Source organism: Schistocerca piceifrons, chromosome 4 (assembly GCF_021461385.2).
Source record: "Schistocerca piceifrons isolate TAMUIC-IGC-003096 chromosome 4, iqSchPice1.1, whole genome shotgun sequence".
NCBI classification, from domain to species: Eukaryota; Metazoa; Arthropoda; class Insecta; order Orthoptera; family Acrididae; genus Schistocerca; species Schistocerca piceifrons.
The window spans coordinates 96,518,938-96,531,156 of NC_060141.1; positions in this window are offsets into that span (position 1 = coordinate 96,518,938).

A 12,219-nucleotide genomic window follows, 5' to 3' on the forward strand; every position below is an offset into this window, starting at 1 on the left:
CATTGTAGACACATGAGTGTGACATATAGAAATATGGGTCTGTCCATGAGTCGTGCTCGCATAGTCTAATTGCAATACTACCACTCATGATAAGTAGTAAATCCGAGTTCAAATCCCATTCCGGCCCACTTTTTCATTGTCGTCGTTCCGTTATACAATTTATGGTTTTCCATGTTTACAGCTGCTACTACTAACTTATTCATCTGTAACAGTGGCGCCCTCCAACTTCACCCTTGGCGATGCTTCAAACAATAAGGCGCTGACACACGCATAAACGGCCAGAGATCAGAAGTTCACGTGAGCTGTAAGGAGGTTTAATGTCATCACATTGGCACCAATTTTCACCATAATTTGGCCCAACACCATCTTGGACGTGTCACGCGATGGGAAGGTCGTCATACTCCCTCTTACTGGCATTTTTCCCCTTCTTATGACGCCTCTGCAATAGAGCTTTGAAATCACATGGTTTTCTTATGGGTGGCCGACGAAAATATTTCAGACACACCACCGCTCAGAATCGACAAGAGGGTGACAAGAGGAGCGCCAATGAAGCCACTCCTTTCCCTGGGGCGTTGGCTCCCACTCATTTTTCGGTCGAAAACGACACTTCACAGTGTGATGAATAACACCCTGAGAGAGGAAAAGTTACTCGCTCACCTATTTTTCGTATACAGAAAATTATCAAAGATTTTGTTACCTTACACACCTTGAGCGAGACTCTAGAAAGTCTGAGCAGACACTGATGGAGCCTGGTAGGGCACTAAAAGCATGAGGTATTTTTGTGGTTCTTAGCTCACAGAAACAGAATATTGAAAGGTGAAAGCAATTGGCGGCGAGCCCATCCCTCAGTAAATCTTGCTGGACAGGCCCACAGACGTACAGGGCAGACAGAGCAGCCCCTAGTCGAGACAGCTTTCCAGCAGAACAATCCTGAGCTACCTGCCGTGGCGCCAGTGGAAGGCTGCGCTGGGGGCGATGAACTGAAGGGATGCATCTACACAGTGGAGTTTTAAGTCAGGCATTGTGTGCAGAACCACGTGTAATAAAAATTCACAAGTTTTCGTGTTCACCGATACTGCAAATAGGCCTGTGACCCACTTCCACTGGCCGCCTCAGTTGAATAAGAAACTCCAGTGTCTTTATTACAGCTCATAGTAAGGAGTGACATCCTGCAAGGCACATGCGATTTAGATGAAGATCTCTAAGATTGTATCTGTTCACTATGTTGCTGTGGGAAGCGACAAGAAATCGGAGAGAAACATCTTTCCTCTCCGCATGAACTTAAAAAAGTCAGTAATTGGTAGTTTCTTTTTTTTTCAGAGACGCAGGTTTCTTAACTCTTGCACTGGTTCGACCTGAGTTTGTTCTGTCGTGTAGGAGGGGAGATTTATCGCCTTTAAAGCCCTGTGATTGGCTCAAGATGGGGTGAAGGCGGTGTCGTTCGTGCACTTTGCGGGAAAACGGTAATTTTTATCTGGTGAGGTGCGAGGCACTCGGGGGTCTGGACTTCAGTCAGGAAACGTCTTTTGGTTGAAGCTCTGGCTTGTGTGGTTGGTGCTTGGGACCTGTCCTGAGACTGACTTCACTTGCAAGTAGTTAGACTGGAGATCCTGTGGGGAAGTTCTTACTGTACCGACAATGTGACTTCAAATGTTTTGGACTATTCGCTTGCTGAGGGCACACTTATTCGTTTTTGGTTTACCAGTCTCGACGTTTGGTATCCCTGTGCGCTCTGTCGTGTAAGTGAGCCAAATTGTCCTTGGTACTACCAGCGAACGGTTGAGTTACACACTGAAATCGACTGTAATTTCAGGGCTCTGCTAGAGAGTGAATTGCAATATGTCTGCCTGATCGCTAGACCGTGAGATTTTTGCATATTTTTTTTCGTGCCCTCGGTCGATTCACAGGTGCCGCCTCCATGTCTCACCACCACCGCGCACTTCTCGGCAGCTGCAATGTACATCGCCGCTTGAAGCAAACAGGATGACGTACTGCTGGTCTGGCCTCATCAGGGCGTACAGATCTCAATCGCCACTTCCTCTCAGCTACATCTATATTGAGAAACTTCTGTAGATTATCAATCAAAGTCTGCTCAGCGTCAGATCATTTCAGATTGCGTTATCCTCATTTTAAGGGCCAAAGTACTTTTCACTTCTACATCCGATGATCCTTGTCCATTGTTCTCTTAACCCAACTGTTAGTTGTTTACAGTATTCAATCAATAACTATAATTTATATCTGTTTTTATTTTGAAAAATAATGTTGTTAGTAATATTTTACTACATTATCTATCGTTTTGTATAGTCAGCACTAAGGGTTAACTTCCATTGTGGCGTCCCTTTCAAGCTTATGGACGCTTCAACCCTTCTCTAAGAACGTCGTGGGATACCAATATCAATGAATGTGATGGCACCCCCTTGGAGTGCAGAGCGACCTCAATTTTTGCTGTGTTATGCACACTGAAACCCTTAGGGAACGTTCAAGACCATTCGACGAAATTTGAACACGATACAAAGCAACAAAGGGTGTTTACGCTTTCTCATCACTCCTATTTTGCGTCTCCTCTGGTGTGATCACTTTTGTTCAGCGTGTACCTGCCAGAAACGTCGACACCAATTCAGCCTCACAGCTGCTCTAGCACCTGAGAATTAGTCAACCTCTTGGAAATTTGATTCGGCCAGCGACCATGTCCAAATAGTACAGGTGGTCAAAGCAACCTTTCGCGAGAAACGGAAGAAAATCCGGTTACAAGTTCCACTCTGGCAAAAAATTTTCAATTCTCCTATTCCCTTTGAAACATAATCATATGGGACTGCAGGATTAAAAATTGTGTCTCTTCTTTCAGACATGTTCGAAAGAACAGACACCACATACATACACCCTGAAAAGCCAAAGAAACTGATACACCTGACTAATATCGTGTAGGGCCCCCGCGAGCACGCAGAAGTGCCGCAACACGACGTGGCATGGACTCGACTAATGTCTGAAGGAGTGGTGGAGGGAACAGACACCTTGACTCCTGCAGGGCTGTCCATAAATACGAAAGGGTAGAGGGGATGGAGATCTCTTCTGAACAGCACGTTGCAAGACATCCAAGATATGGTCAATAATGTTCATGTCTGGGGAGTTTGGTGGCCAGTGGAAATGTTTAAACTCAGAAAAATGTTCCTGGAGGCAATCTGTAGCAATTCTGGACATATGGATTGTCGCATTGTCCCGCTGGAAGTGCCTAAGTCCGTAGGAATGTACAATGGACATTAATCCATGCATCTGATCAGACTGGATGCTTGCGTACGTGTAATTGCAGACCCTCCACCAGCTTAAACAGTCCCCTGCTAACATACAGGGTCCATGGATACATGAGATTGTCTCCATATCCCCGAACATGTCCATCCGTTCGATACAAAAAATGGTTCAGATGGTTCTGAGCACTATGGGACTTAACTACTGTGGTCATCAGTCCCCTAGAACTTAGAACTACTTAAACCGAACTAACCTAAGGACATCACACACATCCATGCCCGAGGCAGGATTCGAACCGGAGACCGTAGCAGTCGCGCGGTTCCGGACTGAGCGCGCCTAGAACCGCGAGACCACCGCGGACGGCCGTTCGATACGATTTGAAAACCTGCTCTCATGCAGGGTCCATAGATTCATGAGATTGTCCATCCGTTCAATACAATTTGAAATGAGACTTGTTTCCAGTGATCAACAGTCCAACCGCGTTGTTGACAGACCCTGGCGAGGTGTAATGATTTGTGTCGTGAAATCATCAAGGCTACACGAGTGGGCCTTCGGCTCTGAAAGCCCATATCAGTGAATGTTTCCTTGAAAGGTTCGCACGCTGACACTTCTTGATGGCCAAGCATTGAAATCTGTAGCAATTTGCGGAAGGGTTGCACTTCTGTCACTCTGAACGATTCTTTTCAGTCGTGGTTGGTCCCGTTCTTGCAGGATCTTTTCCCGGCCGCAGCGATGTCGGAGATTTGATGCTTTACCGGATTCCCGATATTCACAGTACACTAGTTAAATGGTCGTATGGGAAAATCTCGGAGATGCAATGTCCAATCACTCGTGGGCTGACTGTAGCACTACGTTCAAATTCACTTAAATCTTGATAACTTGCCATTGTATCAGCAGTAACTTATCTAACAACTGCGCGAGACCCTTGTTGCCTTGTATAGGCGTTGCCGACGGCAGCACTGTATTCTGCCTGTTTACATATCTCTGTATTTCAATATGCATGCCTATACCAGTTTCTTTAGCGCTTCAGTGTATATAACTTGGGCGAGACAGCACAACGTTCCCTTCGGTGTAGATGCACGATACGCTCGAACTCTTACGAGAATCAGCAAATCGCTACGAGTAATTAGGGTAATGGGCAGGCGTACTTCGTCAGTAGTGTGTGTATAAGTTGGAAATTTGAGTCGGTCTTGATGTCCGAGGCAGTCAGGAAGATCGTTCGCAAAAACAGAAAATTCCAGGTTAGAGTCCAGTCCCGCACAAATTTTCAACTTTCCCCATTAATGTATTTCAACGGCCAATAGCAGCTAATGTGTCTTTCTCCTATGCATCATAACAGCAATAACTACCTGTCCTCAGATAAACTGTTCCTACTCAACAGCACTTAAGAGACATTTGATTCTTGTATTCTGAATTAATGTTCGTCCACCACAAACCCTGTACAGTGTAAAATAACGTGTAACAGATATTACACATTATTCCCTTCTGAAAATTAAACTTTGCCGGTATATAGACTGTTTAAAAATTGTGGTCCAGCTACTGATACATTTTCTGGTTGTTAAAATCGATTATATATTTAACTGCTGAAATTGTCGTAACTCCGACTAACTACCTGTGGATCAGAGTCTGTGGTCACTCTTAGATGTTAGCCAAAAAAACTAATCGGAATAGGGCAAAGAACCAAATAAACAGCTACCACTCTTAAAATATTTTTGACTAACTGCGAATATTTCAAAGTTAATTTCTGAATAAGTCTATTATCTACCTGAAACAAAAATTGTATAAAACATATATACTAGTAATATACTGAATATTGACAGTGGGACAATGATAGGAAACGTACACACCATCCAGAAATTGACTTCTGCAATGGATATGAGAAGAATAGGCTTGAAATAACGAGAAATGTCAGGAAGGCAAATAAATGGATTAATAGTGGCACCTGTTATGACAATTAGTGAAGCATATGGTCAGATGAACTGAAAGGAGACGGGCAACTGAAATTGTTCGCAGGATTGTGAGTACACTTTAAGTACCCAGTAAAATAAAAAGACACGTGGCATCCACATTAACAACCTAAACGTGTTTCTTCAATGTGCCATTAACTCACGGAACTTTACTCATTAACTTCGCTAATGATAACCAGTGAATTAACTTTTTTGATTTGCTCAAATAAGATTTTAATACTTAGAACAGCCGATAGATAACGCTGGAATATGACACACTCATCAATCAAGAAACAAACAAGTACACAATCAAACAAAAATTTAAATATTCACATCAGTGCGCAGAATAATTTGCGTTACCTTTAATTGCCAATAAAATGCACTGATATAGTGTTTCAGAATAAAAGTTACGTTGTTACATATTGTCTTTTTTGCTGTTTGGTCTAATTTTCTGCAGTCACAGTTATTCACACGTATTATAAAAATCCTAAGTCACTGGACCGATAGCAAGCAAAACTTGATACTCATATCCCTCACCGTCGAGCAACAATCGCTGTGGGGTAAGGACCACCTGCCTGTCATAGTTGAGGAGACACACGTTTCCCTAGACATATGTTTCTCTTGACGAAACATACACAACTAGTGATATTCATCACCAATTACAATATCCGCTGTTGTTGTCGTTGCTGTGGTCTTCAGTCCCGAGACTGGTTTGATGCAGCTCTCCATTCTACTCTATCCTGTGCAAGCTTCATCATCTCCCAGTACCTACTGCAACATACATCCTTCTGAATCTGCTTGGTGTATTCATCTCTTGGTCTCCCCCTACGATTTTTACCCTCCACGCTGCCCTCCAATACTAAATTGGTGATACCTTGATGCCTCAGAACATGTCCTACCAACCGGTCCCTTCTTCTAGTCAAGTTGTGCCACAAACTTCTCTTCTCCCCAATCCTATTCAGTACGTCCTCATTAGTTCTGTGATCTATCCATCTAACCTTCAACATTCTTCTGTAGCACCACATTTCGAAAGCTTCTATTCTCGTCTTGTCCAAACTATTTATCGGCCATGTTTCACATCCATACATGGCTACACTCCATACAAATACTTTCAAAAACGACTTCCTGACACTTAAATCAATACTCGATGTTAACAAATTTCTCTTGTTCAGAAACACTTTCCTTGCCATTGCCAGTCTGCATTTTATATCCTCTCCATTTCGACCATCATCAGTTATTTTTCTCACCAAATAGCAAAACTCCTTTACTACTTTAAGTGTTTCATTTTCTAATCTAATTCCCTCAGCATCACCCAACTTAATTCGACTACATTCCATTATCCTCGTTTTGCTTTTGTTGATGTTCATCTTATATCCTCCCTTCAAGACACTATCCATTCCGTTCAACTGCTCTTCCAAGTCCTTTGCTGTCTCTGACAGAATTACAATGTCATCGGCAAACCTCAAAGTTTTTATTTCTTCTCCATGGATTTTAATACCTACTCCGAATTTTTCTTTTGTTTCCTTCACTGCTTGCTCAATATACAGATTGAATAACATCTGGGAAAGGCTACAACCCTGTCTCACTACCTTCCCAACCACTGCTTACCTTTCATGTCCCTCGACTCTTATAACTGCCATCTGGTTTCTGTACAGATTGTAAATAGCCTTTCGCTCCCTGTATTTTACCCCTGCCACCTTCAGAATTGAAAGAGAGTATTCCAGTCAACATTGTCAAAAGCTTTCTCTAAGTCTTCAAATGCTAGAAACGTACGTTTACCTTTCTTTAATCTAGCTTCTAAGATAAGTCGTAGGGTCAGTCTTGTCTCCTGTGTTCCAATATTTCTACGGAATCCAAATTGATCTTCCCCGAGGTCGGCCTCTACTAGTTTTTCCATTCGTCTGTAAAGAATTCGCGTTAGTATTTTGCAGCTGTGGCTTATCAAACTGATTGTTCGGTATTTTTCACATCTGTCAACACCTGCTTTCCTTGGGATTGGAATTATTATATTCTTCTTGACGTCTGAGGGAATTTCGCCTGTCTCATACATCTTGCTCACCAGATGGTAGAGTTTTGTCGGGACTGGCTCTCCCAAGGCCGTCAGTAGTTCGAATGGAATGTTGTCTACTCCTGGGGCCTTGTTTCGACTCAGGTCTTTCAGTGCTCTGTCAAACTCCTCACGCAGTATCATATCTCCCATTTCATCTACATCCTCTCCTATTTCCATGATATTGTCCTCAAGTACATCGCCGTTGTATAGAACCCCTATATACTCCTTCCACCTTTCTGCTTTCCCTTCTTTGCTTAGAACTGGGTTTCCATCTGAGCTCTTGATATTCATACAAGTCGTTCTCTTATCTCCAAAGGTCTCTTTAATTTTCCTGCAGGCAGAATCTATCTTACCCCTAGTGAGATAAGCCTCTACATCTGTACATTTGTCCTCTAGCCATCCCTGCTTAGCCAGTTTGCAGTTCCTGTCGATCTCATTTTTGAGACGTTCGTATTCCTTTTTGCCTGCTTCATTTACTGCATTTTTATATTTTCTCCTTTCATCAATTTAATTGAATATTTCTTCTGTTACCCAAGGATTTCTACCAGCCCTCGTCTTTTTACCTACTTGATCCTCTGCTGCCTTCACTACTTCATCCCTCAAAGCTACCCATTCTTCTTCTACCGTATTTCTTTCCCCCATTCCTGTCAATTGCTCCCTTATGCTCTCCCTGAGACTCTGTACAACCTCTGGTTCTTTCAGTTTATCCAGGTCCCAACTCCTTAAAATCCCACCTTTTTGCAGTTTCTTCAGTTTTAAGTTACAGGTCATAACCAATAGATTGTGGTCAGAGTCCATATCTGCCCCTGGAAATGTCTTACAATTTAAAACCTGGTTCCTAAATCTCTGTCTTACCATTATATAATCTATCTGATAGCTTTTAGTATCTCCAGGGTTCTTCCATGTATACAACCTTCTTGTATGTTTCTTAAACCAAGTGTTAGCTATGATTATGTTGTGCTCTGTGCAAAATTCTACCAGGCGGCTTCCTCTTTCATTTCTTAGCCCCAATCCATATTCACCGACTATGTTTCCTTCTCTCCCTTTTCCTACACTCGAATTCCAGTCACCCATGACTATTAAATTTTCGTCTCCCTTCACAATCTGAATAATTTCTTTTATTTCATCATACATTTCTTCAATTTCTTCGTCATCTGCAGAGCTAGTTGGCATATAAACTTGTACTACTGTAGTAGGTGTGGGGTTCGTATCTATCTTGGCCACAATAATGCGTTCACTATGCTGTTCGTAGTAGCTTACCCACACTCCTATTTTTTTATTCATTATTAAATCAACTCCTGCATTACCCCTATCTGATTTTGTGTTTATAATCCTGTATTCGCCTGACCAAAAGTCTTGTTCCTCCTGCCACCGAACTTCACTAATTCCCACTATATCTAACTTTAACCTATCCATTTCCCTTTTTAAATTTTCTAACCTACCTGCCCGATTAAGGGACCTGACATTCCACGCTCCGATCCGTAGAACGCCAATTGTGTTTCTCTGCTACAGTTGTAAAAATTATTTATTTACAAACAGGGAAAGTTTAACACCTCCATTTTAAACCCGACCTGATCTGATCGAATAGCAGCCCAATATTTATTAACATGACCGTGAACCTAAATGGGCTGGTAATCGGAATTGACTGCTACGGAAGTTGTTACTTTCCAGTTCGTCCTGTTCAATACTATAATACTGAATGTATGGTAATAAGGAACACCAACACAGTTTTACTAATTACGAACTTATATTCTTCTGAAAACACAAAAAGGAGACAGCCACTACCTTCCTCATACATATCTGATTACGGCTAATCTCAGCACAGGCTTTCTTCATTTGCCATTATCGTCACACGCTAAACCATCACTGCATCCAACACTGTAATCCAAGGTTAGGCCAGCGCAGTAGACGCGAAACTAAATATCGGCACTAGTAACGTCACTGATAACTTTTATAAAGATACATCACTTTCCCGGTATTTATTTATTATTTAGGGGTCTAACCACGGCAATGGTGACACCCTTCTAGGATAAAAAACCCTGTATTCCAATAATGGCCTCCACACACACACACACACACACACACACACACACACACACCATTCCCGCCAACCACTCTGGCGCTTCTCGACACTCGCCCTCGCAACACGTCATAATCGATTGTTCACCCCATCGACCTGTGCCGAGTACAAACGTATAGTAAGGGCCTACAGACCCCTTACATCCCCACCCTAGAGGACTTCTTTGGAGCCTCTGGCGTAAAAGAATCGGCAAAGAAACTAGATATGTGAACAACTAGATTTCTGAACAAAACACACAGCGTAAATAATTAATGAAATTACAATTTACCCAATAATCCCTCGACTCTGGTAGTGGGCTGCCTCCATAATAATATTCTACAAAAGGTTATTACATCTCACAAACATGGGATTGTCCAAATCACAATTTTCCATCAAGCAGCAATAATCCTGTACAGTCCATATTGAACATAACACACAACACACAATCAAAAATTATTACGTGAACACATGACATATGAGTTATTATATTACAGTAGAGTTGTTACAGGTTTTACAGCCATTCTCAAGTAATTATTGATATGAAATATGAAGCTCTGTTTATAATACATCAGAAAATAAAATACAAATAAATATTCCCCTTTTTCAAATGTCTGATTAACAACTAAATGTTCCAAACGTGTCTTACCCAACTACATCAAGGAGCTTGAACACCCCATTTCAACAATTGCCCTAATCGAATTCCACTTCCTCATCTTGGTTATCCCTGTTCTCGTCTGAGTAGTACCTTTTTATGTTTTCCACATGCTCCTTACCATGCACTCTCTTTGTCTGCGCATATTCCAACTCCGCCGTGTTTGGATGTCCAATTTTTATAATCCTGTATGGTCCCTTATAAACTTGGTTGAATTTGTGTATTTCAGAGTTTATTTTCTTTTATTTTGCATGAACTTTTACTAGTACTAAGTCTCCCACTCGGTAAGTTATCGGTTTCACTAGTTCGTCGTGTTTTTCCTGTCTTTTTTATAGCCTTCTCCTTCATACTTAATTCCACTAGTTCCAATTTCCTTTCCCAGGTCAATGAACTTAATAGACAAAGAATTTAAAAACATCATAGATGCAAGACATAAACACTCTAAATCAAGAGAGATAACCAGAGAATCTGGAAATTTACACAGTAATTAATTACACGGAAAAAAATAACAAAAATAAAATCTTAATGCAGCAGACAGGTTACATATAAAAATCAAAAATGTGCTAAGGACTATGGACTAAGGACTATGGGTTATAAGCTGGAGAACTGGGCAGGATCATTAATTCACTGAATATTCTCTCGTTCCAAGAGCAGCTCTACCTAATGCATTTTGACGCAGTCATTCGTTGTCACATATAAAAATGAAGTCTGGGCTGAATTCAAGATGTACATCGGAAAGGAGTATAGTGTTGCAACAACGTTCACGGGTGAGTGTATTGGAGGTCAGTATGCCCATGCAGCATTATGCTTCTCACCATCGTAATGCTTGGATCACCAAAACTATCATGTTCGGCAATATTCTTGGGTGCATTACTTTTCCCCCTCTCCCCATATGAAGGTATGTCTAACGGTCTTGAGCGTGAAACTTCCTGGCAGATTAAAACAATGTGCCAGACCGAGACTCGAACTCGGGAGCTTTGCCTTTCGCGGGCATTTGCTCTACCATCTGAGCTACCCAAGCACGATGCGCGCCCAGACCTCACAGCTTTACTTCTGCCAGTACCTCGTCTCTATCTTCCAAACTTAACGAAAGCTTTACTGCGAACCTGGGAAAACCAACTCTCCTGAAAGAAAGGATATTGTGGAGACATGGCTTAGTCACAACCTGGGGGATGTTTCCAGAATGAGATTTTCACTCTGCAGCGGAGTGTGTTCGTTTTGGTGGCTCAGGTACCTATTATGGTGGTTGGAGGCAAAATGTTGCATGAACGTACTGACCGCCCACTCTTTGAATGTGGTACACTACCTGGTCAGTGTTATTGTGACACTGTGCCTTTCCCCAATTTGCGTTTCTTCATGGCTGTGTTCAGCCTTGACTTGATTTTAATGGTTGGCAATGAGTGACCACATAAAAACAGGGGCATGTACTGCAGCTCATGGAACGAGAGTATATTTGGCAAATGGACCAACCTGCACGATCACATGGCCTAAATTACATCGAGTACATATGTAATGCATTGGGGAGATATATTGGATCATGTCGTCAGCATGTACAGCTGGCCATCCAGCAGCTGGCAACTGCACTGGTCTAGGTACAGATCGCCCCATCACGAGAACATCTTACCAACCTTGTGGCCAGAACAGTGCACATTGCAGAGCATGCATTGCCATATGTGGTCATCGCACATCTATAAAGAACCATGTTCTGCCTTTTGTAATAACCAGGGGAACATCATAAATCACGATGACTTCCGTGTAATTATTGTCTTTGAGCAAAGTGTCAATTCTGTTCGTGTCATAGCGTATTTCTTCTAGTTACCGTCTGTGCTAAACTCTAGCAGTTGTTTCCATGTATGGTCCAAGTTTCGTTGAGCTATGTTACTTGACAGTGGCACTTCATAGAAAGTTACTTTCGTCTGTAAATTTTGACACAAGTGTACTCGTATATTCAGGATATAGCTATGTTGGTCTCTTTTGATGTACAAAGCATGTACTGCACAATCCCAGTCGATCAAGGTAATAGAACAAGCCGTAATACCTACAGTCAACTACCACTGGGACAATGTCAGAGTTAAGCACACTCATACACATTCTTAGTGATCAAAAACTACTTTTAAGTTAATAGAGAATTATAGTTACAAGAAAAATGGTTGGTAATGTGACGCCCTATTTCAGAAAATGTAGTAAATATCTTCATGATCAAAACAGAAAAAAGAGTGTTCCAGAACAAACTATCAGGAAAATGCAGTTACTCCGTTGGTGGAGATAA